This window comes from Akebia trifoliata, chromosome 9 (assembly GCF_017979445.1).
Source record: "Akebia trifoliata isolate Shusen 1 chromosome 9, ASM1797944v1, whole genome shotgun sequence".
Lineage (NCBI taxonomy): Eukaryota > Viridiplantae > Streptophyta > Magnoliopsida > Ranunculales > Lardizabalaceae > Akebia > Akebia trifoliata.
The window spans coordinates 7,658,483-7,686,158 of record NC_141383.1 but is presented as its reverse complement, the minus strand read 5'-3'; positions in this window follow the sequence as shown (position 1 = coordinate 7,686,158).

Sequence of the window (27,676 nt, the reverse complement as noted above, 5' to 3'; positions counted from 1 at the left end):
AATTTTGAACTAAAAAAATCGATCAATCGGGATCTCATGAAAAATTGTTGAGGGTTCGTGAGATATTTATTTAAGGACCCCTCCATTTGGGGGTCCAAAGAATTAAATATATAATAGAGGGGGCTGCTCCAAAAATTTAAAGTCAATCAAGAAAGACTAAAGTCAAGATATTAAAGTCAATCAAATAAGACTAAAGTCAAAATTAAAATCAATTAAGTATGACTAAAGTCAAGTATTAAAGTCAATCTCATAAGACTAAAGTCAAAACCCTAAATCAAAACCCTAATCTAAATTAATCAAGTCAATCTCATAAGACTAAAGTCAAAATCCTAAATCAAAACCCTAATCTAAACTAATCAAGTCAATCTCATAAGACTAAAGTCAAAACCCTAAGTCAAAGCCCTAAAGACTAAGTCCATCTCATGAGACCAAAGTCAAAACCCTAATTAAAACTCTAAAAGAAACCATAATCAAACCCTAATGCTTCTAAAAACTTTATAAATAGGAGCCTCCACACCCTATTTTCGTATAAAAGAAAAAATCCTAGGAAAAGTAGGTGAAGAAGCCTCCACAACCTCTCCAAAACCCTAATTTTGGAGGCTCAACTCCTTACCTAACACCCCTGCTATGATTTTAGCCTAAAAAACACCCAAAAACCTCTCAAAAACATCTCAAAAATCCACAACAAATTCGAAGCACCAAGATCCAAGAAGGAGATACCTTACCTCGGAGATTAGAAATTAGATCCGGAGATAGAACGAAGTAAGGAATACGGTACAAGGAGCCGTTTTCATCAGATCTGAGGGAATAACACTTTTGCAGATCGAAGGTAAGTTTTTTTTTAAATTATTTTTAATCTAGGTTTATCATTAGCGATGTAGATTTATTTGGGATAAGTAGAGACCGGCAATGGCCGGGCGGGGTTGGTGCCTAACACCTTCCAACCCCGTAACATGATTTCCGGATTCAGATTTTCTGTAGTAGATTAGTTTTTATCCATTTTATAGTCAATTTGGTTCCTAGACCACAATAACTAGGTGGCGACTCCCAAACCTCAAGGGTCAAAAGCGGATCCGCGCACCCTGCGGATTGAGGGCGCTGTCACAATCATGTTTGGTTCGGTTTTAATTTTATCACAAATCTGAAACAATCCGAATTATGTGCACCCCTACTCCCAGCCTTTGTAAAAAAATTATGTAATTGACCATTTGTAATAGAAGTTTCCTTATTAATGAGAAATGAATTTTCCTTATCAAGGTAGTTTCCTCGGGTTCTAGAGTAGTTTGACTAGGATTTTCCTTTCCTAAGTATATTTACTTATCTTTGAACCCCACACAGTAGGGCTCGACTCCCATACTGAGCCAAAATTTCAGATTGGGCTTAGATGCCAAAACAATCTAAGACTTAGATGAATAAAAGTACCAACCCCACATAGTTGGGCTCAGCTCCCAAGATGTGCCAAGACTTAGATAGATTGATGAATTACCAGAATCCCAAATTAGGCTTAGATGCTAGAACAATCCAAAACTTAGATGAATAATAGTATATTTGATCGAAGCCCCAGATTGGGCTTAGATACCAAAATGATCTAAGACTTTCACTAAACCAATCCCACACGATTAGGTTCGACTCCCATGATGGGCAAAGGCTTTTTTCATACAAATCTCTTCACAGAAGGGCTCGACATCCATGACGGGCCAAGGTTTTCGCTAAACCAACCCGTCATAGTTGGGCTCGACTCTAATGATGGGCCAAGGCTTTCATTAAACCAACCCTCTACGATTAGGCTCGATTCCCATGACGGGCCAAGATTTTCACTAAACCAACCCCCTATGGTTGGGCTTAACTCCCATGATAGGCCAAGGCTTTCGCTAATAACGAAAGAACCGACTGAAATCCCAGGTCAGGCTTGGATCCTTAAATAATCTAAGATTTTGATAAATAATAGAATAACCGACCGAAATCCTAGGTCAAACTTGGATCTAGAATAATCCAAGACTTAGATAAATTTAGGGTATAGAAAATTTAAGAAGAATTGAGAAGAGAATATTTATTGATAATATTTTTTAAGGTTAAAAGCATTCCATGGTATTGAGATTACATCTCATATTCTAGTTTTTAAGTAATAGACTTTGACTTCTCTTAATTGATGATATATGGTTTTTCCTAGTTTGCTCCAAACTTCCCATTGTTGAAATCTCGTAAATTGGAGAACACCTTTCGTAGCATCATATCACCGACCTTGAATGCCTTCTTTTGCACTTTTCGATCATAAGATCTCTTTAATTGCTGTTGATACTAGCCAAATCTTTCTATTACACGTTCCCAAGTTTCATCTAATTTCTATTACACGTTCCCAAGTTTCATCTAACCAATCAAGGTTTTGTGTTATCAACTTTTCGTTTGTATTTGTCTTGGCAATCTATGTCATGGTTGTAGGGACTTACACCTCAGTAGGGATAATGGATTCTGTCCATATGCTAACGCAAAAGGTGTTAACCCCGTGACTTGTCTAGGCGTCGTCCGATATGCCCACAATACACTGTGCAATTTTTCCACCCATCCCCCTTATGATCAGACAATTTTTTCTTCAGGTTATCTATTATGGTTTTGTTTGAAACTTCTGCCTGCCCATTCCCTTGTAGATACCTCGATGACGACTGAAGTTAGTGTATTATGTACGTTTTACAGTATGAGAAGACTCGGCCTTTGAACTGGGTGTCGTTATCCAAAATTACTACGTATGGGATCTCGAATCATGTTATGATGTGTTTTCACATAAACTTGATAACTTCTTCCTCCCTTATGCGAGTAAGTAGTATGCCTTCTATCCATTTCTTGAAATAATTCATCGTCGCTAATATGAATATCTTACCTGTTCTTCGCCAAAGTAGAGGGCCAACAATATCCATTCCCCAAATCACGAACATCCAGGGAGCTACTATCGGATGGAGCTCTCCCGAAGGTTGGAAATTCAATCGAGTATACCTTTGGCATTTGTCGCATGATCTTACGTACCTCTTGCAGTCTTCTTGCAACCTCAACCAAAAGTACCCTTGAGTCACTGCTTTGTTTGCTAACGACTATCCCTCGAGTGATTCTTGCATATTTCTTCGTGTATCTCCACCAATGTAGACATCCCATTTTTGCATATACCTAATTCGACAATTCGTCCATCGGTTGCGGTGAATTATTAATTATGAGCGCAAAGAACTTGAAGGCTTGTGAGTACTATCCCTGAACTTTCCATTTCTAATCCTTCCATATCCCCTACTCATTACAACTCGATAGAGAAATTTACGTACGCTTAAAATTGCTACACCTTATACTCGATTTACCAAGCACACACGCTTATGTTCACTATATAGTTCGATAACTTAGAGACATATGACACTAGGAAAATATAACGTCGAGACTTAGAAATAATCACGTTGGGACTGAAAGAAAGATCAAACCAAAATTCGTAAAAATTGCCAAAATGATAAAAATACCCCTCACGAATTTTGGACCTCTAAATTTTTTTGAAAGTACTTCCATTGCACTAAGAATATGATTTCAAGTCTAATGAGACCCAAATCGATGAAAATAGAGAAATTCATGTACAAAAAAGGGGCCCTTTTTTGGTTACATCATCTTCCTCACGTTCCTCTCTCTGCTCCAACCCATCTCTCTCTTGAAAATATCTCTATTGGCTGACCTCTAAAGTTGGAGTTCTTCCTCCTCAGGACGTTTTTACTAGCTATACCTTTGGGGCTGAACATCATTAATCCCTTATCTCCCTCCCACATTCTCTCAAGGCAAAAACAATATCAACGCTGCTCTCATACCATTTCTCTCACGTCCATTCTATCTATTTTCTTCTCTCTCTCTTACATCCTCCTCACTCTCTACCCCTCTCTATCTCCTTCTTTTCCTTTTGCACATCTACATTTTTAGTTTTGTCTTTATTTTCGAATAGCAAACAAAAAAAGGAAGAAAAAAAGAAAAAAGAAGAGAAAAGGGAGACTTACCTGACTACTTTCACACGTTCTCTCTACACAGCCTTTGGCTACTCTCCCACATCTTCAACTCTCTACCAAAATAGCCACTACAAATGTAACATCTACCATCTTCTCTCTCAACCACAATTCACTCCATAGAACCTCTCTCTCACGTCTCTTCTCTCAAAATTTTCTTTTACCTCTTTCTCTTTCTGACCTCTTGGACATTAAGCAACTAAAAGAAAAAATGAAAGAAGAAAAAATCATACCTGCAACTCTATCTTTCACCTCCCTTTTTAAAGCCCTCAACTACGTCTTTTTTTACCTCCGTTTGATCACACAACAACAGCCCCTGGTCATCTCCCTTTCTCTCTTTTTGTGCATACAACCTTTAGCAGCTTCTTACTCCATAATCCAGTCCCTTCTTCTCCATAATCCATCACAGCAACCTAGAACAACTTCTTACTCTCCATATTCCATCACAGCAGGCCACATCAACCTTCCCACTATTCTTTGTCTCTAAACAAACTCCTTGCTCACACTTTCATCTTCTACTATTACACTATTCGTAAGTCATTTTGAGTCAGGCCTAAAGGAATAACTCCCAACCACTTTTCCGTTGTAAAGGTAAGTTAGTTATTTAATCACCTCTAGTTTTCATTTCTTCAATGGCCGTTTTATTTAGAATCACCACGTAGTTTGGCTGAGGATTTTTTTATTTCTTTTATTTTTTCTATTTCTTTCATTTTTCAATAATCTTTTTTATATATATCATTTTAATAGGATTAGAGAGTTCATGCTTTATTTTTCACATCCATGATTATTGTGATCAAACTACATGTATCAAGATTGTTTAGTTTGGAATTTTTAGTGATTATGGTAGTTCGAATTTTTCTTTCACATTCATATTTTTGCTAGTTTGAGAACCATCCCATATACGTGCTTATTTTTTTTTATTTGGATGTTTTATACGATGTCAAATTTTTCGATTTAAGAATCTCGTATACATGTTTAAATTTTCTTGATTTAGTAATTTTATATGGTGTTAATTTTGCAGATTTTGATATCTATGCATGTTCATATTTCCCTGATTTGGTGGTTTTACATAGTATTTATTTTTATCAATCATGAGATCCATATATGTCCATATAGTGAGCTTAGAAAGTTGAACTTCACTGCGGTCTCATTAGGCCATGACTCGAATCAATCATGAGTGCTTCCGGGTTAGTTTATTTAATTTAACCAATAGGTAAGAGGGTAGACCGGTCCACACCACTTAAATTAAACCCGCAATACCGATCCAATCCAATAGACGTAAGTGATACGACGTACTAATCAATGTCAAGTTAAATCATTTAACTTAATTGGTAAATGGATCTTATGGATCAACACATGGACTAGTTAGACTAATTGGCTTAAAATAGTTGATGAAATGATTTAAATAGAACATTTAGATCCATTGGGTTAGATCGGCCCAAACTCAAATGGGTACATAGTCCCAATCACTTTGTATTGGCCAATTTAATTCAATGGTCTGAATATTTCACAATCAACAAGATTGGGATTAGTAAAAAATATATTAAAAGGTGTACTGACTAGCACAACCTAGATTTTACTCTTTGAAAATCATACAACCCTTAATTATGGCTCAAAATTTCTTAAAATTCATGATCAATCAACAAATCATTTTCATGCAACTTCTTGCTCGGAATGTGTCATTGGTTAACAACTTTGAATCTAGGGGGTTAATTTAATAAACACTACCAAGAGGGGCCTTTAGTTCAATTACTAAAACCTATTCTCGGGTCTGCAATAAATAATATACTTTTGATAGGGTTTCAGGATATCATTACTCCTAAGCTTTAGCACCAAGTAAATCATTAGAAATAGCCTCTGAATCTGAACTCGTGGAGATTCATAAGATCTTGGTGGCTTTTGCAATGGATATAACAACATAAAGAGTAAGGTAAAAGTATTAAAACAAATATCTGAGTCAATAAGAAACCCCCCTGATGATCAAAGGGCAAGGGACCAAAAGGTAGTACGGCCAGGAATTTAGAAGAGGTTTATGAGCTTGATGAAAATGAAAAACCTTTTAATGAGAATTCGATGCTAGCCAACAGAACTGTGGCGCCCCGCCGAACGCTAACACAAATCCCTATGTCAGATCCCGAAATACTAGGTGGCACATCGAAATTTCGGCATAGTCTCCTCTGTTTATGTTAGCATTCCAAGGCGTTCAACCTGCACCTGATAAACGACATACAATCCTGCATATATATACAAAATATAATACTAGCAGAAGCCTATATAAGTCTAATAACGTACGAATTATCAGAGTGCGGAAGAAGAAAATTTATATACAGGATTTTACAGAGGTTCCTCACTCTAACAAAATTCCTAATACTCAAAACAAAAATCTATATAACTCTTTGACGAATCGATACCACTAGGGGTATAACCCCAATACTCACCAAGTGACAGACTCTGGCTGTCTATCTGACCCACCAGATGATTCTCACTCATGTTCTACTCCTGCCTCGCTAAGCTTCGGATCTGAAACTAAAAAATGGAGAAGGAAAGGGTGAGTAACAATGGTTACCCAGTAAGGAAACAACAATTTCTGCCAATAACCTCTCCTAACATGAACGAATAAACATACTAAATCATTTTAAAATACACAAAGTTTTACAGAAGAAAACTACGATTAACTGGTACATATAGCCAGGGATGAGCAACTAAACATTTTAGAACTCACATTACATCGATCAGCAGTACTCACTAAAACATTCTCTTTTTATACAAATCTAATTGATCAAATGGAAACAATAAACATGCATTTCATTTTATATATCAAAATAAGCAACAGATACATAATACACAATGGTGGAGTATTGGAATTAGAGAGTTGGGATTCACGACTAGATCGCTCCCAGTCGGGACATGATGTTACAATTCCTTTCTGACTTTTAGTTCCTGATTTTGTGGTTGGTCGCTGTTTACCACGCTTGGTTGACCATTTATCTGGCTCGGGCTGGCCATTTGACGTGACCGTAAGCAATGGGTCTCTTTTCGATGTGTCAGAACGTTCGACTACTATAGATTGTTAGTGATCACTGACTAATCATCTTCGTCTATGCCTATCAGGCGTGCATGTGATTCCCAAATATACAAACCATTCGTAGACGACCACCTTTACATTACAAGTTCGCTGGTAAAGATAGAGAGGAATAAACCCGGATTCTAGTTGTGACTCCACTCTCATACGCGTCCCATACCATGTATGAGCTTGGTGGTCCCTACCGTACATCCCAGGATAGTACACCACTCCGGATGATATGACACACTATCCCTTCAGGCATTCACAAACTCTTTAACAGCTCACAAAATAGCTACATATGTATATTATTTTCATTTGAAAACAAAAGAGAAATTAATAATACAAGGTTGAGAATAGATATCCAGTTTCCTACCATGCAAGTGTGGCCACCCGGCCTAAAATAAATAACATAACGGAAACATAAACAGCGCCTCGCGCTAACAGAAAGTAAATAAACATGCAACCAACAATATTACCCCTGGATATCTGTTCACCAACCTGCACACAACACAACATAAAATGCAGATATCACCCCTCAGGTGTGACTCTGACATTTTACCGTTTCATACCCTTTTTCCCTCTGTCCGATTTTTACAATTTTCAATCTCTTCAATAAAACATCCATTTTCTGATATTCATCAACTCAATATGAGTTCATTGAATATTAAATCACATTTTCCAACTAAAGAATTTATTTTTATCAATAATATTGAAAAAGGAAACAAATTTTATATCAAAACGGGGTCCGAGCAGTGCACAAGACCCAATTTATGGAAATAACCCGTTAAAATACCCTACCCACGTATAATTTGTTAAAAATACAATTAAACATATCAAACATGCAGTTTCTGGCATGAATTTTTGAAATAACAAAATAATTCTATATTTTAGAAATACATCCAAATTTTCAAATAAAATCCTAAATGCAATTTTCACAATTTACGATTACTAATAGAAATTGAGAGTTCCTTACCATATCTAGGCGAAAGGATCAAAGCGTGTGCGCCGAAATCGAGGCGATTGGCACGGAAATCGAGATGGATCAAACTTCGAAGTGGCTGATTTTCAAAACTGACCCGGTGATTTCGAAGATCTCGATGTGCTCGTCTCTTCTCCCTTCTACGGCGAAAGACAGTTTGACCCCGAAATGGACGAAATCCGAGGTCAAAGTTTAGAAATTTCCGTATCCAAATACGACTGATTTTTGACGATATCGGTTGAAATAGAAAGTGAAACAAAGAAAGGTTGGGTGGGTTTTGTAGATGTCGAAGCTGCGGATATTTTTCTCTTCTGCGGCGATCGTCGAAAATGGACCGTTTGCGATAGATCTGAAGTGGAAAAATCGGAGGAAAAATAAATTTCTTTTTTTCATTTTTTATTTGTCACGCGGCTGTTGGACGAGTTGGGGAAGATGACATATAAAAAAAAATTAAAAATATTATTTAAATAAAATGTGGGACGAATTCGGTATTTTGTCAATTGTTTCGATCGATGATAACTTGATCATTCGGACTCCGAAACTAACAAATGAATACTCTATTTCGCCTAATTTTTCGATTTAGATCTAATGGTGTAGTCAGTTTCTATAAATTATGTCTCCATAAAAAATTTACATTTTTGGCCTGAGGTGACCCATAAACTTGATGTCATTTTTATTTTTGACGATAATTCGACTTCCTGATCTCCTAAAACGACAAATAAATAGTCCATGTTGAATAATTTTTTGTTATGAACCCAATGGTATGATCGAATTTTAACAATTCTTTCTCTACCAACAAGTCACTATTTTAGCCTGGTCCGACCCGGTAATCCAGGATTTTGCAACTTTTATATTCGGACTCGCATTGGAGCGTGCTTACAGGCTAAACTATGTTTCTCAATCATTTTGAATCTAATGGTGAGGTCAGATTCCATTAAAAATGATCAAAAACATCGTAAAGTTTTACCGCTAAATCCCACTTTCAGGATTTTCTTAATATTCCACTATTTATTTTTCCTCGAGATACGAATTAAAAATTCAGGGTGTTACAAGAATGACTAAGTTGGAAACAATGATGAAACACATAAAAGGGATTGATGAAATTACAGCTGGTATTAAGGCTCTAAATTAAATCCCTAGGATCCATCTATTTGAAAAGTTCACAGTGCAAGAGATAGAAAAATTCAATGGGGTAGGTTGCGTAAAAACTCACTTCGAAGTATATGTCACTAACATGCGTACTTAGCACTACGATGGCTAATGTCTCAAGATCCATCTACAATCGGAACATAGGAGAATATGTCAAAGATGTTTTGGTACCAGTACAAGTATGGTACCAAGATAAAAACTTCTAGAAGGGATTTAAAGTCGACTAAGCAAAAGAATGGGAAAATATTTATTGAGTTCATTGACCGCTAGATAGCTAAGACTGTACAAATGTGAGATAGACCCTCGAAGAAAGAACAAGTAGCTATTATCTTGAAAAACCTCTCCCAAAGGTATGCTCAGCATTTAGTTTCCCAATATTTTTCTACATTCAAATCTCTATTTCAAGCTTACCAACTGAAAGATGTCTTTGCTTTTGGGGTCATTTTCAACCTTTCAGAAACGAATTTGATTTATTGCAAGTACAAGATAAGTCACTTATTTTTTTTATAAGAAAGTGAATGTGCGAAAAATGTAAGTTGAAGATTTAGCCTTCAAAGAAAATTGAGCAGTTATCTCCAACCCAATAAAGAAAATACAAATCCAATGGGGAAGGTCCTTTCGTTACCATGATAAGATTATTTGAAAAAGTTGTCAAATTTTAAAGATCATAACGATACCAAAATGCTAGTATTATTCAACCTTGACTAGATCAAGCTGTACTATCTAAGGAGGCCATCTTTGGCCGAACAAATTTTTTTATTACCCAATTCAATATCTTCTTCCTTAACCTTTTGCAGTCTTTTAAAAAAAATAAAAAATAAAAAAATTATCTTTTTTTTCTCAATCAGATTATCCAACCTAGGGGAGGGAATGTGTTTGAACTACATTTTGGTCTTGTAGATATATGGTTTTCACGATTACGATGGCCACATCTACTAAGATTTGGAGTCGCCACCATTTATATTGTAAGTGGGTGTGAATGGTAACCCAATGCACATGTTTTGAAAAATGTGTCATTTTTGGCACGTAGTGACTCCCAATGGATAAGGTATCGATCAACCTTGAGATCGGGGTAAGCGGTTCGATTGGAGAAAATGAAAGGTATTAGACACCTTTTCCTCCCCGTCAAGTGTCGGTAACCTCAAAGAACTTGGTCATTTTTTATTAAAAAGTGAAAAAAATAAATTACCACGTGTCTTGTATTTGTACCCTTGGTAGGGATTTACTTTCGGGTCGATTATAAGATCATCTCATCGATGGAAATGATCTTTATAAACCTTTGCCTTAGGGACTACATGTGACTTGAAAAAATATTGGCTAAGATTGAGGGTCCATTCTCATGAGTTGAGAAGGAACCTCATACCAATTGCCTTAAAGTAATTTGGGGATTAAAATTGATTTTGTTTTAAAAGGGATTACAACCCCTATACTTTCAATCGAACCGAAGTCTGATTTACTGGAGATAGGAGAGGGGGATCATTGCATCTTAGAGGCTTTCTAAAATACAAATTAAAGAGAGGATGGGGGGTTATAGAAGAGGGATATGGAGAGGATAGAGAGAGAGAGAGAAAAGGGGGTTTTTTGTACCCACCTTGAAGCTTCAATGTTGTTTTATTTCTTCTTTTTCTTCTTCTTTGAGTCTTCTCGAGTTCTTAGTAAAATATGAGAGTATTGGTTTTAAAAAATTAGTGTGAAAGTAGAGAAGAGATGAGTGAATAGTAGATTTTAATGTGAGACTTGGTAAGGTTTTTTGTAGTGAGAGTTGGTAGCCCATTTTGGGAAGAGGAGGGGGTATTTATAGATGTTTGGAGGGTATTTTAGGGGTATAATGGGGTGAAGGATTGGAAAAATAGTTAATGGCATAGGTTTTCAGGGTGAAGGGTATGCAATTTTGAGTTAAAAGAAGGGTAATTGTATAATGAGTGAAAATGAGTAGTGTTTAGATCCAAATGGATTGGATCCTACCCAAATCCATTTTGGTATAGTGTTTGGTGAGGTGAGATGAGTGATGGTTGATGGAGAGAATAGGGGTATAAGGTGTTAGGTGTTTGATTGAGTGTTAGGTTGGTTGAGGAGGTGAGATATTTAAATTAAGATAATGGATGATGTAAGAGGTTTGTTGGTGGGATTTTGGAAGAATTGAGGGGATGAAGACATGTGACAAATGAAGATGGGAGGGTGAGGTGATGAGATTGGTAAATTGGTGATGGTGGTTGTTTGATTAGAGAGGAGAAGTGTGGGTTGATTTTGTGAGAATGGTTTTGTAAGAAATGATGAAGGAGGTATGGGTTGTAACATAAGTTAGTGGAGGGTTTTAGGGGAAGTTGATGGGTTAGGGTGTAGAAGATATAGGTTGTGATGTGGGTGGTTGATAGTATTAAAGAAGGATAGGTGATAAGTTAGGTTAGGGTAGGGTATGGGTTAAGGTAATTTTTGGAGAGAAGTGATGTGGGTAGATGAATTGTTAGAGAAAGTTGATGGGAGTAGGTGATTAGATGAGGGATGTGAAGGGGGATGATGACATGTGTCACCTTTTGATGATAAATTGGTGATTGGTATGATGTGGATGGTAGTTTATGGGTTAGGGTTGTGGGTTGAAAAATAAATTGAATATGGATAATGTCTTGTGGGCTTTGTAGTGTTGGACTTAGTTTTTGTAGGTTATTTTGGGTTAGGTAGGGTTTGTTTTGGATTCGATTTTTTTATGGTGGGTAGGTTTTAGGGTTTAGGTGATATGGGATTACTTTTAGGTTTGGGGTAAGGTGGGAAATTGATTTTTGGATAATTGAGGGTTCATAGGCTTTAAACGGGTTTAGGGTATTTGTGGATTTGAAAGATGGAGTGGAAAAGGTAGAGAAAGGGATAGGTGTGCCAAATCTCATTTTTTAATTTTATTCATTTTTTGAGATTTTTTTGAAATTATTGGATAGGTGGCAAATCGGGCTTTTTAGGCCCGTTGGAGATTTTATTGAAAATCGAATATTTCTGAGTACACGAGTGGAGCGGTGAAGGTTAGGAAGGTGTAGGGTGGTCCAAACCCCTTTGGTGAGTCTCTTCGATCATTGGGAGGTTTTAAGGGCCTCGGTTCGGTTAAAAATGTCATTTTTCAATGTTTTGGGCCCTTGAGGCCCATTGACAAATTTTGTTGGGAAATTGACATTTTTGGATTTTGAGAATGGAGCAGGTTAGATGGGAGTACATCGAGTCTTTTTAGGTGGGCCCATTAGACCATTAGGAGGTCTTAGGGACCTCGACTCGATCAAAATTGTTCTTTTTCACTGATTTGGGCCCTTGAGGCCCAGTAATGAACTTTGTTGAAAAATCAATATTTTTAGGCTCTTTCGAGTATGGGCCCGTTCAAATTAGGGTGTCCATAAATCCAATCCCAAAATTCTTGGGTACATAAGCAATCTGAGAAGTTACTTCATGCCCGACCACACCAAAAATAATAATAATATTCCCTTACAAAGAGACAAAAAAATCCAAAAAAAAAGAAAAGATATTGTCAAAATGAGGAAGAAATTTAAAAAAAATCCAAAAATATTGTCAAAATATGGAAGAAAATCCAAAGAAAAATAAAAAAAATGTCACACAAGGGGCATTTGGGTTTGAGCCCCAAGTTTTCTTTCTTTCTTTCTTAGCCTACTTCTAAACCCACCTATACCACACACAAAAATCAAGGACAATAGTAGGTAATATCAGGTGTAGCTCCAAAAGTTTTTAAAAAAAGCTTGTTAAGTCGAAAATTCGAAATGACGACCTTGGCAACAATCAGAGCAAAGAGAAAAAAAGTAAGGTCATTAGATCGAAAACCTAAAAAGACAATCTAGGCAAAAGTCAGAGTAACCAAAAGGAAATCTCAGTCAAGTTGAAAATCTAAAATGCAGTCCGAGCTAAAACATCGAAAGTTCAAATAGCCAAGCTTCATCGAATTTGGGGTAAAAAATTAATCATCATACAATTAATACCCAGTTTGAACAAAATATAGACTCAAAGGATACAAGACTCTCTTCTATGATTGATCTAAAGAGCTTTACTTCCCTAAGTGAATCAATGGGAAGAAAGAACAGATTCTATGATAAATTTTAAAAGAAAATATTGTGTTCCAATTTCTTTGAGTCTGACTCAAAATCTTCAAAATAAAAAGTCAAAATTAAAAGTTAAACCTTTATTACATTTACGATAACCAAAGATTTCAAGGGCACTTCCGTTTTTTAAACTGTGTAATTTCCTCCCTTACACTATGGGCATTCTTTTTCAAATGGTCAATTATCCCAAGCGCAATGTTCCTTATCAAATTAAGGGCATTTTGTGCATAAGCTTGATTAATTTCGACCTCAAAGGATAATGTTAATCCTAAATTAAAGGTTATCTTATTGATAGCATTTTTTGAAAACCCTTGAGGTTCAAAAAAGTTAAAATGTTGACTTGACATTCATAAAATCCAACTCTTTATTTTTAAAAAAATAAATACAATGTTAATCCCTCGTTTCTTTTCCAAAAAAAAATTAGTTCATTACTCTTTTACCCTGGGCAGGTAGAGTAGGACTCCAAAAAAAAATTAGTTCATACTCTTTCACTTTGGACAAGTAGAGTAGGATTCCCAAAAAAATTAGTTCATTACTCTTTCACCGTAGGTAGGTAGAGTAGGACTCTAAAAAAATTAGTTCATTACTCTTTCACCCCAGACAGGTAGAGTAAAACTCCAAAAAAAAAAGTTTATTACTCTTTCCTCAGGGAAGATAGAGTAGAACTCCCCAAAAATAAAAAAAGATAATAATTTATTACTCTTTCACCCAAGGCAGGTAGAGTAGGACATTCAACATTTACTTTAATTTTAATTAAATTATGCTCAATTCAATTTCTCTCAAGTGTTGCTTAGGTTTTACCAACATTTTACTCAATTTTTCCCTATTAAGTTCATTATTCTCTCATCATAAATACGTAGAAGGAAGGAATGTTTTTTTTTAAATCATAACTACAATATTGTACACACATGCACTCGCATTGCATTTGCATCAGTTAAGGAGAATTTTTCCAAAATTCAAGGATTTAACATTTTTTTAGTCGAGGAAGAGCTTACCCTCAATAATCTGGACGCCTGGATAAATTTTCGAATCAGGATATAAAATGAACTGTCACTAGATTTGGTATTCAGATGTTATACTACCTACCACAATAAATTGGCCATCTAGTTTGTTTCTACCCTCTGTCAAAAATGGACATCTATAGACACCTCATCTTTTTATCTGTCTAATTCGATAATTCATCCTTCGGTTGCGGTGAATTCCAAATAATGAGCACAAAGAACTCGAAGGCTTATGAGTATTGTCTCCAATCTTTCCATTTCTAGTCCTTCCATATCCCTACTCATTACGACTTGACATAGAAATTTACACACGTTTAGGATCACTACACCTTACACCTGATTTAGCAAACACATACGCTTAGGTTCGCTAAACAGTTCAATAACTTAGAGACATTGTGATGCTAGGAAAATATGGCCTCGAGACTTAGAAATAGTCATGTTGGGACTGAAAGAAACATCATGCGAAAATTCGTAAAAATCACCAAAATGACGAAAATACCCCTCACAAATTTTGAACCTCCGAAAAATCTCAAAAATACCTCCATTGCACTTAGAATATGATTTTGAGTCTAATGAGACCCAAATCGACAAAAATAAATAAATTCATGAGAAATCATAAATATGATCGAAATGCCCCTCAATGTCCAACTCTAATCTAGAAACCCTAATCCTTAGGAAAACATGATAAAAAAAATCAAAATCAAATTTAAATTGAAATTCGAAATCAAATTAAAAATCTAATCTAATGAAAATTAATTTTGAATTAAAAATCAAACTCAAATTAAAAATCAGACAATTAAAATTCAAATCAAATTAAAATTTAACCAAGCAATCAAATTTTATCAAAATCAAATTTGAATTTAAATTAAAAATTACTCAACTAGTTAGAATGCAAAATCAAATTGAAATTCAAAAATCAAATTAAAATAAAATTGATCAATCGAATAAAAAAACCAATCAAATTAACATTGAGACTCAATAGCCCAATCGATGAATGACCATTAGCGTGGGATCGCTACTCCCATTCTTTTAAAAGAAAAAGAAAAGAATAAAAATGAGTAAAAAATTTAGAAAAAACAAAAAATTAGAAAGAAATTGGTTTTATAAAAAGGGACTATCTTTGGGTTGGAAAAGATGACTTTCCCCTACATCTTCTTCCTCATTATGTTCCTCTCTGTGCTCCAACCCATCTCTATCTCTTTGAAGACGTTTTTGAGGGCTGCACCTCTAAAGCTTGAGCTCTCTCTTTAGGACATTTCTATTGGCTACACTTTTGGGGCTAAACATCATTAATCCTTTCTTTCCCACATTCTCTCAAGGCAAAAATAGCAGCAACGCTGCTCTCGCACCATCTCTCTCACTCTCTGCCCTTCTCTTTCTCACGTCCTCCTTACTCTCTATCTCCTTCTTCTCCTCTTGCTCATTTACATTTTTAGTTCAATGTCTATTTTTGGAAAACAAACTAAAAATGAAGAAAGAAATAAAAAACGAGAAGACAGAATAAGAGAAAAGAAAGACTTACCTGACTACTCTCACACGTTCTCTCTACACAACCTTGGGCTGCTCTCCCACGTCTCCAACTTTCCACAAAAATAGCAACCACAACTATAACATTTACCCTATTTTTTCTCAATCACAACTCACTCCACAGACCCTCTCTCTCACATCTCTTCTATCAGATTTTTCTTTTGCTTCTTTCTCTCTATAACCTATTAGATAGTAAGCAACTAAAAAAAAGAAGGAAGAAGAAGGAGAAGAAAGAATACCTGCAACTCTATCTTTCACCTCCCCTTTTAAAGCCCCAACTACATTTTTTTACCTTCTTTTGATCACACGGCAGTAGCCCCCAGCCATCTTCATTTCTCTCATTTTGTGTGTACAACCTATAGCAGCCCCTTCTCTTTTATAATCCATCACAACAACCTGTAGCAACCCCTTCTTCTCTATAATCCATCACATCAACTGATGGCATCTTCTTGCTCTCCATATTCTATCACAATAGACCATATTAGCCTTCATCACTCTTCTTCGTCTCTAAACAAACTCCTTCCAAGCATAACGATTGCTCGCACTTTCTTTTACTACTACACTACTTGCAAGTCATTTCGAGTCAAGCCAGAAAGAATAACACCCAACCACCTTTTCGTTGTAAAGGTAAGTTATTTATTTAATTTATTTTTTGTGTTTGTTTTTTATCATCTCCAATTTGCGTTTGTTTTTTATCATCTCCAATTTGCATTTATTAAATGACTGTTTTATTTAAAATCACCACGTAGTTTGGCAGAGGATTTTTTTATTTCCCTTATTTTTTTTTTATTTCTTTTGTTTTTCAATAATCTCTTTTTGTATCTCATTTTAGTAGGATTAGAGAGTTTATGCTTTATTTTTCACATCCATGATTATTGTGATTGAACTACATGTATCAAGATTGTTTATTTTGAAATTTTTAGTGATTATCGTAGTTTAAATTTTTCTTTCATATTCATATTTTTGCTGGTTTGAGAACCATCTCATATACGTGATAATTTTTTTGGACTTGGTGGCTTTATACGATCTCAAGTTTTCCGATTTAAGAATCCCAAATACATGTTTATATTTTCTTTATTTAGTAATTTTATATGGTGTTGATTTTACCGATTTTGTGATTTATACATGTTCATATTTCCCTGATTTGGTGGTTTTACATGGTATTTATTTTTATCAATCATGAGATCCATGTATGTCCATGTAAAACCTCGAGTTTTTTATTCGTATCTCTAGAAAAAATAAATAGTTAAATTTTTAGAAAATCTTGAAAGTGAAACTTAGGGTAAAAATTTAGGATGTTTCTGATAATTTTTAATGGAATCTGACCTCACCATTGGATTCAAAATGATCGAAAAACATACTTCAGCCTGTTAGCACGCTCAAATGCGAGTCCAAACATAAAAGTTACAAAATCCTCGATTATCGAGTCGAACAATGCTAAAATAGTGATTTTTTGCTACAGGAAAAATTATTAAGATTCGAATATACCATTGGATTCGTAATGAAAAATTATTAAACATTGACTATTTATTTGTCATTTTTAGAGCACAGAAAGTCAAATTGTCATCAAAAACGAAAATGACGTTAATTTTAGGGGTCACCTCAGGTAAAAAATGTAAATTTTTTTTAGAGATAGAATTTTTAGAAATTGACTACACCATTATATCCGGAATAAAAAATTAGGCGAAATAAAGTATTCATTCGTCACTTTTGGAATCCGGACGGTCAAGTTATTGTCGATTAAAATAATAGGCAAAATATCGATTTCATCCCAAGATATATATAAATAAATTTTTTTTAACTTTCACCTCCATTTTAAACGATTCAAAATCAGCCAACTTTTTAAAATAAAATTTGTTTTTTCTCCGATTTTCAACCTCAGATTCATTGTGAACGACCCGCTTTCGACGACCGACATAGAAGGAAAAAAGGTCTGCAACTTCGATATCTACAAAACCCACCCAAGATCTCTTCATGTCATCTTCTCTTTCATCTTGTATCATCAAAAATCAGCCGTATATATATACGGGGGTCAAACTGTCTTCCATCGTAGAAGGGAGAAAGGACGGTGGCATCGAGATCTTCAAAACCACCGAGTCAAATTCAAACATCAGTCGCTTTGAAATTCGATCCGTCTCAATTTTCGTGTCGTTCACCTCGATTTTTGCGCACACACTTCGATCAACTCGCACAGAGATTGTAAGGAACTCTCAATTTTTATTAGTAATCGTAAATTGAGAAAATTGCATTTAAGATTTTATTAAAAATTTGTGGTGAGTTTCCAAAAATATAGATTTCAATCGATTATTTCAAATTCACGCCAGAACTTGCATATTTGATATGTTTAATTGTATTTTTTTTACAAATTATACGTGGGTAGGATATTTCAACGAGCTATTTCTGTTAGTTGGGTCCTGTGCACCACTTAGACCCCATTTTGATTTAGGTGTTGCGCTTTTTCAATATTATTGATGAAAATAAATTTTATAATTGAAAAAAAATGATTTAATATTCAATGAACTCAAATTGAGTTGATGAATATCAGAAAGTGGATATATTTGTGGATATTTTATTTGAAATATTGAAAACGGTAAAAATCATGAAAAGAAAAAAAGGGTATGAAACAATAACATGTCAGTCACACCCGAGGGGTGATGTCTGCATTTTACATTGTTGTGTTGTGTATAGGTTGGTGAACGGATATCCAGGAATAATGTTACTAGTTGCATATTTATTTACTTTCTGTTAGCGCGAGGCGTTATTTACTTTTCCGTTCTATTATTTATTTTAGGTCGGTAGCCACACTTGCACGGTAGAAAATTGGATATCCATTCTCAATCATGTATTATTAATTTCTCTTTTGTTTTCAAATGAAAGTAATACATATATATATTTATATGTAACTATTTTGTGAGCTGTTAAAGAGTCTGTGAATACTTGAAGGGATAGTGCGTCATATCATCCAGAGTGTTGTACTATCCTGGGTTGTACGGTAGGGACCACCAAGCTCATACGTGGTATAGGACGCGTATGAGAGTGGAGTCACAAATAGAATCCGGGTTTATTCATTTTTATCTTTACTAGTGAACTTGTAATGTAAAGGTTTTCGTATACGAATGGTTTGTATATTTGGGAGTCACATGCACGCCTGATAGGCATAGTTAAAGATGATTAGTCAGTGATCACTAATAATATATAGTAGTCGAATGTTCTGACATATCGAAAAGAGACCCATTGCTTACGGTCACGTCAAATGACTAGCCTAAGCCGAATAAATGGTCTCCGCAAGTGTGGTAAACAGCTACTAGCCACAAAATCAAGAACTAATACTTTATTATTAAACATCATGTCCCGATTGAGAGCGATCCAATCGGGAATCCCAACTCTCTATTTCTACTACTCCACCATTGTGTATTATGTATCTGTTGTCTTATTTTGACATATAAAATGAAATGTATGTTTAATGTTTCATTTGATTAATTAGATTTGTATAAAAAAATGAATGTTATAGTGAGTATTGTTGATTGATGTAATGTGAGTTTTAAAATGTTTAGTTACTCATCCCTAGCTATATGTATCAGTTAATCGTAGTTTCTTTTGTAAAATTTTATAGATTTTAAAATGATTTAGTATGCTTATTCATTTATGTTAGAAGAGGTTATTGACAAAAATTGTGTTCTTCCTTACTGGGTAACCATTGTTACTCATCCTTTCCTTCTCCATTTTTTTTAGTTTTACATTCAGAGCTTGGCAAGGCAGGTATAGAGCATGAGTGAGAATCATCTAGTGGGTCAAATAGACAGCCAGAGTTCGTCACTTGGTGAGTATTGGAGTTATATCCCCTAGTGATGTCGATTTGTCCAAAAGTATTATAGATTTTATTCTGAGTGTTAGGATTTTTGTTAGAGTGAGGAATATTTGTATAATTATGTATTCTGGTTATTCTTCCACACTTTGATATTTCGTACGTTATTAGATGTATATAGGCTTTCGCTAGTATTTTATTTTGTACGTATATATACAGGATTGTATGTTATTTATCAGGTGCAGGTTGATCGCCTTGGAATGCTAACATAAATAAAGGAGACCATATCAAAATTTCAAGGCGCCACCTACTACCTTGAGATTTGACATGGGAATTTGTGTTAGCCTTTGACGGGGCGCCATAGTCCATATCTTGTCGATGTGGTAATTTTGTGTGATATTGAATTTTGCGATTTGTTGGGTTGCCATGTGCTCGTAATTTCATATTTTGAAAGATTTCATTCATGATTACTCTTTTGGAAACTTCATTTTTGAAAATTTCTATGTTGGGAAATTCATAATTTTTTGTTTTGAAAAAATTCATATTCATAAATATCTAATTTAGAAATTTTCTTTTCGTGATTTTCCAATTTAGAAATTTGCATTTTCCTATTTAGAAATTTCATGTTCATAGAAATTTATGATTTTCTAATTCAAAAATTTTGCATGCTTTTGAAATCTTTTATTTTAGGAAATTCCTATTTTGCAAATTTCTAATTCAAGACTCGTCATATTGGTAATTTTCTATTTCATAAAAAAATTTATAAATTTTTTATTTGGGAACTCATCTTATTTGCAAATTTCTAATTTGGAAAATTTCACATTCCTAATTTAGAAACCTCATAAGTTACCAATTTAAAATTTTCACATTTCTAATTTTTTAATTTAGAAAGCTTTCACAAACTCCCATTGTTATTTATTTGCAAAATATTTGCATGTGAATTTATGATTGACTTTAGATCATGAGATATAGAAGGTTTTTTCATAAATTCTCCCTTTTATGCGAAATTCGAGGATTAATCATGTAATGACTGGGACAACTTTAGCCATAAGATTCGTTTAACAAATCTGATATAGATTGATGATGATTAGACATTAGTTTGACTCTAGTCTTTGTTTGTTGACCATATGATAATTTTGGATCGTAGTAGAGACTGATAATCTTGATCGGGCTGGTTTGGTGCCTAACACCTTCCAAAACCCGTAATCTAACCATTTACCCATTTCTCTTTTTCGTAGACCGATCCATATCCATTTGGAGTTATTTTTGGTTCATAGACCTAAACTAGGTGGCGACTTCCATTTCTTAAAAAATCTCCATTTACCAATCGGACTGCCCTTAACTATTTAGTGAAAAAGGAAGGCGATTTCAACCATAACCAACTTGGACTCCTTTGAGTTCAGCCATTTTAAGAGCGGTCCCCCGAATGACATTTTGTATAGCTCTCCATCGATTACTATATATCTTTCGATTTTATAAAGGAGATTCCTAGCCCTTCTCTTATCTTTGGGAAGAGTTTTTGACTGAAGATATTTGATGTACTTGTCCATCCAAGCGAGTATTAATTCGATTTGCATATACTCTTCTAACTGATAGTCGATGCTTGCCTTTGGTTGATATTCCATGGGTATCATTTGTGACTTTGATTCTTTGAGCATTGAAGTAATGAATGCGGTGAGTCAGCGTGTTAATTTTTGTCCCTTGGAATTTGCTTATTTTAATCTTCGTGAATTTGTCAAGCTCCTTTTTTCATATTGCCTAGGGTTGTCAATGGATAATACTATATCCGAATTTGAATAATAAAAAAAAACAATGATATCCGAATTCGATCGGATATCACTAACAAACATTCGAATTTGAAAAATGTATCTGATATCTGATAATATCCAATCCGATAAAAAAATCTTATACAATACAATACCAATCATTTTCATTTTTTTTTATCTTCCAACTATTTCAATCTTAAAATTAGATAAAATGTTTTATTTTATGTGTGTGTGTGTGTGTGTGTGTGAGTATCTTTGGAAGCTCGTCAGTCAAGAAAGACGATGGTGGAGCTTGTATAGTAAAAAAAATAGGATTTTATCGAGAGAGAGGAAGAGAGAGAGAGAAAAAAATGTGTACGATGCTCGCCAGTAGGAAAATATGGTGGGTATGAAACTCGCACAGTAAAAGCCCACCCTTACTGATCTTTAATGGTTGCTGGTTCTTGCGTGTTGAGACTTGAGAGAAGATAAAGGTATAAGTTATATTTTGTTGTATAACATGAATACACGGCACTTTATATATACATATATAAAATTTTGTTGTAAAACATTAATACAAAATATATATATATATATATATATATTATATCGGAGTGGATATTATCGGATCGAATTTCGCAACATCCGAATTTGTATCCGAAACTCATTAGAATTTTAAAATAACATCAGAATCCGATATCCAAAAATTTTGGATAATATCCAATTTTTTGAATTCAAATTCGAATTCGAATTTCGACTATCCATTAACATCCCTAATACTGCCTAGTATCTAGCCATCCATTCATTCTTAGCATGGTATTTCCCACTACGTTGATTCACAACTAGTTGTGAGTCAGTACACCAGAAACTTGTCAATCTTCAGCTTCTTTGTCATTTTGAATCCATTTTATGACTATTTCGTATTTTGTTTCATTATTTGAGGCACCATATCCGAGTTTAAATAATTTTTCCACATTATCATTGCTCGGGATTACCAGTATTATGCTGACCCCTGACTTACTCCAGTGTGACAATCCATCCATGAACATTCTATACCTCACTATCATTGAGAGGGTTATTTCCTCGTTTGAAATAGTCGGAGCTCTGTTGAATCCATACACGGTGGATTGAGTCAGTTCAAGACTTTCTGACACACCCATATTTTTTGCTGCTCCTAAGAAAAGAACGTCTACTGCCCTTTCAACGTTGACCAAGATTCTTCGAATGTTTACATTCCCTACTAGTAGTGCTATTACTAGGGCATCTTGATGGGGTGTCGCTATACCTCGGAGGTCATCTTTGGCAAATATTATTTGTTTTTCCAAGACGATCCCTGGTCTTCATGCCTCGCCTACCCCCTGGGATATCTGGTTAACACCGACATTGCGATGTATATTTTGTAGATATGTGGATTTCGTCTTTACGACGACCACGTCTACTAAGAATTGGAGTCGCTACCATTCATTTTGTAAGTGGGTGTGAATGGTCACCCGATGTACATTTTCCAAAAATTGACATTTTTGGCACGTAGTGACTCATGATGGATAAGGGGTATTCAAACCTTAAGATTTGGGATAAGCGACTCGATGGGAGAAAATGGAAGGTGTTAGGCACCATTTTCTCTCCACCAAGTGGCGGTAACCTCAAAGAACTCGATCATTTTGATATAAAAAATGAAAAATAAGGTGCCACGTGTGTGCATTTATACCCTAAATAGGGGCTTACTTTCGATTCGATTATAGGATTATTCCATTGATGGAAATGATCCTTACAAACTTTTGCCTTGAGAACCATTCACCCAAAGTCCATCTAAAAACAAAATGAAGAGAAAAAAGGGCAATAGAAGAGGAAAGATGTAGAGGGTAGAGAATGAGGGAAGAGGAGGTGTTCTTTGAACCGACCTTGATGCTTTACCTTTTTCCCTTGCTTTTCTTTTTCTTCTTCTTCAATGTCTTCTTGAGTTGAGTCCTTAATGAGTCATGAGAATGTAACTCTTTTTATATTAGTGTGAGAGAGTAGAAAAGAGATGAGTAGAGAATTACGAGTAGAGAGTAGAGTGATTTTTGTGAGACTTGGTAAGAGATTTTTTTAGTGAGAGTTTGGAAAAGACAATTGGTAGTGAGAGTTGGTGAGAATTTTTTAGTGAGAATTGGAAAAAGAGACTTGGTAGTTGTAGACACCCCATTTTTGCATCCGCCTGATTAATAAACTCATCAACCCGATCGCAACGATTCCCAAATATGGATGTTATTTCCATTGCTTTATTTTGTTACCAGAAATGTTTCAGAAATCCGGATAAGATATCTCAAACTACAAAACATTAGAAATCACGCTACGCTAGGAAAATACGATCCCAGAAACATAGAAATCATCATCTTGCAAACAAAAAAAAAGCTTCACGATAAAAATCACTAAAAATTTAACAAATTACCAAATTACCAAAATACCCGTAACATCAAAACAACCCTAGAGCCTACATTACGCTTAGGAAAATCCTTTCGAACACATAAAATAACAAATTGGAACCAAAAAAAAATTTTCACTAATTTTCACAAAATTTGATAAAATTACGAAAATGCCCCTCATAAAGTTCACAACCATTTCACACAAAAAATTTCATAAATGACACAAACTAATATGTCCATTAAATTCCTTACGAAAAATCGATTCTAAAACATCCTAGAACATTAAAAACCGACTTAAAATGTGAAAAGTCCTCTCCGGGGGCAAAACGATAATTTCACAATTTTCATAATTAAAAATTTTGAAATTAATAAATAAAATATTAAATAATTAAAGTGAAACATTAATGAAATTAATTTAAAATTTTGAACTAAAAAAATCGATCAATTGGGCTCTCATGAAAAATTGTTGAGGGTTCGTGAGATATTTCTTTAAGGACCCCTCCATTTGGGGGTCCAAAGAATTAAAGATATAATAGAGGGGGGTTCTCCAAAAATTTAAAGTCAATCAAGCAAGTCTAAAGTCAATCTTGGAATGTCCCTTAGTGTTGCTTATCAAAAATTGATGAAAAGGGGATTGCTGACACCTTTACAACCTAAGCCTTTGCCTAATCCTCTTCCCCAAAACATGGATAATGGGCAAATCTGTGAATTCCATCAGATGCCTGGTCATGTTCTTGACAGGTGTATTACTCTCCGACATGCTATCCAAGATCTTATTGAGTAAGAAAAAGTCACCATACCCACTCCTACCGCCCCCAATGTGAAGACTAACCCTTTGCCTACCTTTCAAAATCAACTCCCTCCTACTCTGAACTTAATATCGATATCTAAACCCGAATCAATTGACCCAGTTTTCTTCATTCACCCAATTGGTCTTAACAGTGCATTCGCTTCATGCTAGAATGAGCTCAATTACCCTAAGACAGTGGCAAAATTGAAGAACAGAGAAATCATTGAAGCAACGGGTTGTCCCGCATATGACAGGCTTGAATCGGAATATGAAGAGATAGTAAAAGCAGACAAGTTCAAGTCATCCATCGAAGATAAATGAAGTGGTATAGGCTCTAGAATTGTGTCCCTCTATTCAATATGATGTCGTCTTTTAAGTCTTCTTAGTTTTTTTTTTTTAACTTCAGTTGCATGAGTCTTTGAATTCAGTTAGTCATCTTTATTTTTGGATTTTAGTAAGGTTTGTTAGTCTATGTTCTTTTCAATTTCAATAAAATAAAGAAGCTTTTGATTATCATGTGTGCAATAATGATGTGAATATAAAATCTAATATGAGAAATGACTTAAAGCACCTAACCAAATTTGATAAATATTGAAATTAAAGAGTACACTCAAGAAGTGCAAATTGGTGATACATTATCCTTAGGAGAACAAGAGAGAATAGTAAACTTACTTGAGAAATTCAACAATGTTTCTTGCATGGTCTCATAAGGATATATGGATGGATCGCATAAAAATATAGATCAAGTCAAGAGTGATTTCAAAGTCAAAGATTATCGGTCAACAATGATATAGTTGAAAGCATCGACAAAGATGCTAAGACTTATAAGTGGATCTACCATGTTTCTCACTCAAAAGAGGAGAGTTTCATTCATAAGAGAATAAAAGATTTTCTCGAAGTTTTAGAAGAGTTGAATAGTCAGAAAACTCAAAAGAAGACTGAAGAATATTCATTCTCAAAAGAAGACCTTACTCGACAGAGCAATCAAGATATCAAATTCTTGAAACTTTGACCAAGTCGAGCAGCATTCATCAAAGGAGGCCTCCTTTGGTCGAATCATTTTCCTATCTTACCAAAAAAAAAATATAACCTTCTTTAGCCCCTCGCAACTTTAAAAAAAAAATAATAATAATAAATAAATAGATAGCCTTTTCTTTCTAAATCACACCGACCAACCTTGGGAGGGAATCTTGGTATGAACTACGTTTTAACCTGATCCCAAAAGAAAAAGAAATATTTGGGGTACGTAGACAACCTGAGAAGTTACTTCAGGCCCGGTCATGTAAAAAAAAAAACAAAATTATTCTCTTAGAAAAAGTGTCATCCAATCCCCTATTAAAAGGTTCAAAAGAAGATAATGCCAAACTAAGGGCATTAGAAAAAAAAGAAAAGAATGCCAAACTAGGGGCATTAGAAAAAAAGAATCAAAAGAATTTATAGAAAATAATGACAGAAAAGAGAGAATATCAAACTAGGGGCATTTTTGGAAGTTGAGCCTTATATCTTTTCTTTCTGAACCATGTCCTAAGCCCACCTATTAAGTCCTCCTGAATGCTAATTGACTTGGTCAAGGTGCAGGGAATCAAGAGGTTGTCAAGTTAGTTATTCAAGATCATCAAGAAAAAAAAGAGAAGCCCGCTAAGTCGAAAATCCGAAAAGGCTATTTAGGCAAAATTTATGATATAACCATAAAAAAGAAAGCTTGCTAAGTTGAAAACCTGAAAAGGCGACCTAGGCAAAAATCAAGGCATCATCAGAAAAAAAAAATAAAGCCCGCTAGATTGAAAACCTGAAGAGGCGATCTAGGAAAAAATTAGGGCACCATCAAATGGGAGAAAAGGTCCCATCAAGAAGAAAAAATTCAGAAGGAAGCTTGTGCAGAAATTAGAAAATATAGAACCAATTAAGCCACAATATTCGTTTTTCAGCCAAGAGCTCACATCCGATGAAGACAATGTTGAAGTCGAAAAAATCAGAGGTCATCTTGAACATTGTAGGATCTTCAAAAGTATGTTTACTTGTTCAAGTGTTTGCTAGTGGAAGATGTAGAATCATTAACCCCTTTGAAGAGAAAGATCTTCTATTTTAATATTTATCAAGATTTTTAAAGTCTAGCTTAAGCATTTCTAAAAAATAATGATCAATTTTTTATTGCGCATATGATAATCTTAAGAGTCTTAAATTTAAGAGAATGTCAGTTCTTCTATCTGTCATACATCAGAGTCCATATTTTTCTAGCGTAATCCATTCCACCAGTCTCGTAGTCAAGTCCCAGTTAAAGCCAACCTTGAAACTAGGGCCATTTTTGAAGGTCATTTAATTCTAAAGTTTTTGTTCTTAATCACATGATAAAAAGAAAAATCTTACAAAAGCTTAAAAGTCCGACAAAGCCCAATGATAATTATGAATCCAGATGCATGATAAGTTAATAAAGGCCTGATCTTTCAAACTTTGAGCTCGATTTTGAATCATAGAATGAATTAACAGGATTGTTTAAATTCCTATAAATCTAAGCCCGAGAAACGTGACTTAGTAAGTTCGAGTCCGAGAAATGAGACTCCAATTTTTTGAATCATAGAATAAGTGGGCTTTCTGAAGTGCCTACAAACCTCAGTTTGAGTCCAAGAAACAAGACTCCAACTTGTTGAATCATAGAATGAGTAGGCTTTTTGAAGTGCCTAGAAACCTAAGTTCGATTCCGAGAAACGAAACTCCAACTTGTTGAATCATAGAATGAGTAGGCTTTTTGAAGTGCCTAGAAACCTAAGTTCGAGTCCGAGAAATGAGACTCCAACTTTTTGAATCATAGAATGAGTAGGCTTTTTGAAGTGCTTACAAACCTAAGTGCGAGTCCGAGAAACGAGGCTTCAACTTTTTGAATCATAGAATGAATAGACTTTTTGAAGTGCCTACAAACTTAAGTTCGAGTCCGAGAAACGAGACTCCAACTTTTTGAATCATATAATGAATAGGCTTTTTGAAGTGTCTATAAACTTAAGTTCGAGTCCGAGAAACGAGACTCCAACTGTTTGAATCATAGGCTTTTTGTAGTGCCTACAAACCTTAGCTCGAGTCCGAGAAACGAGACTCCAGCTTTGTTTGAAATA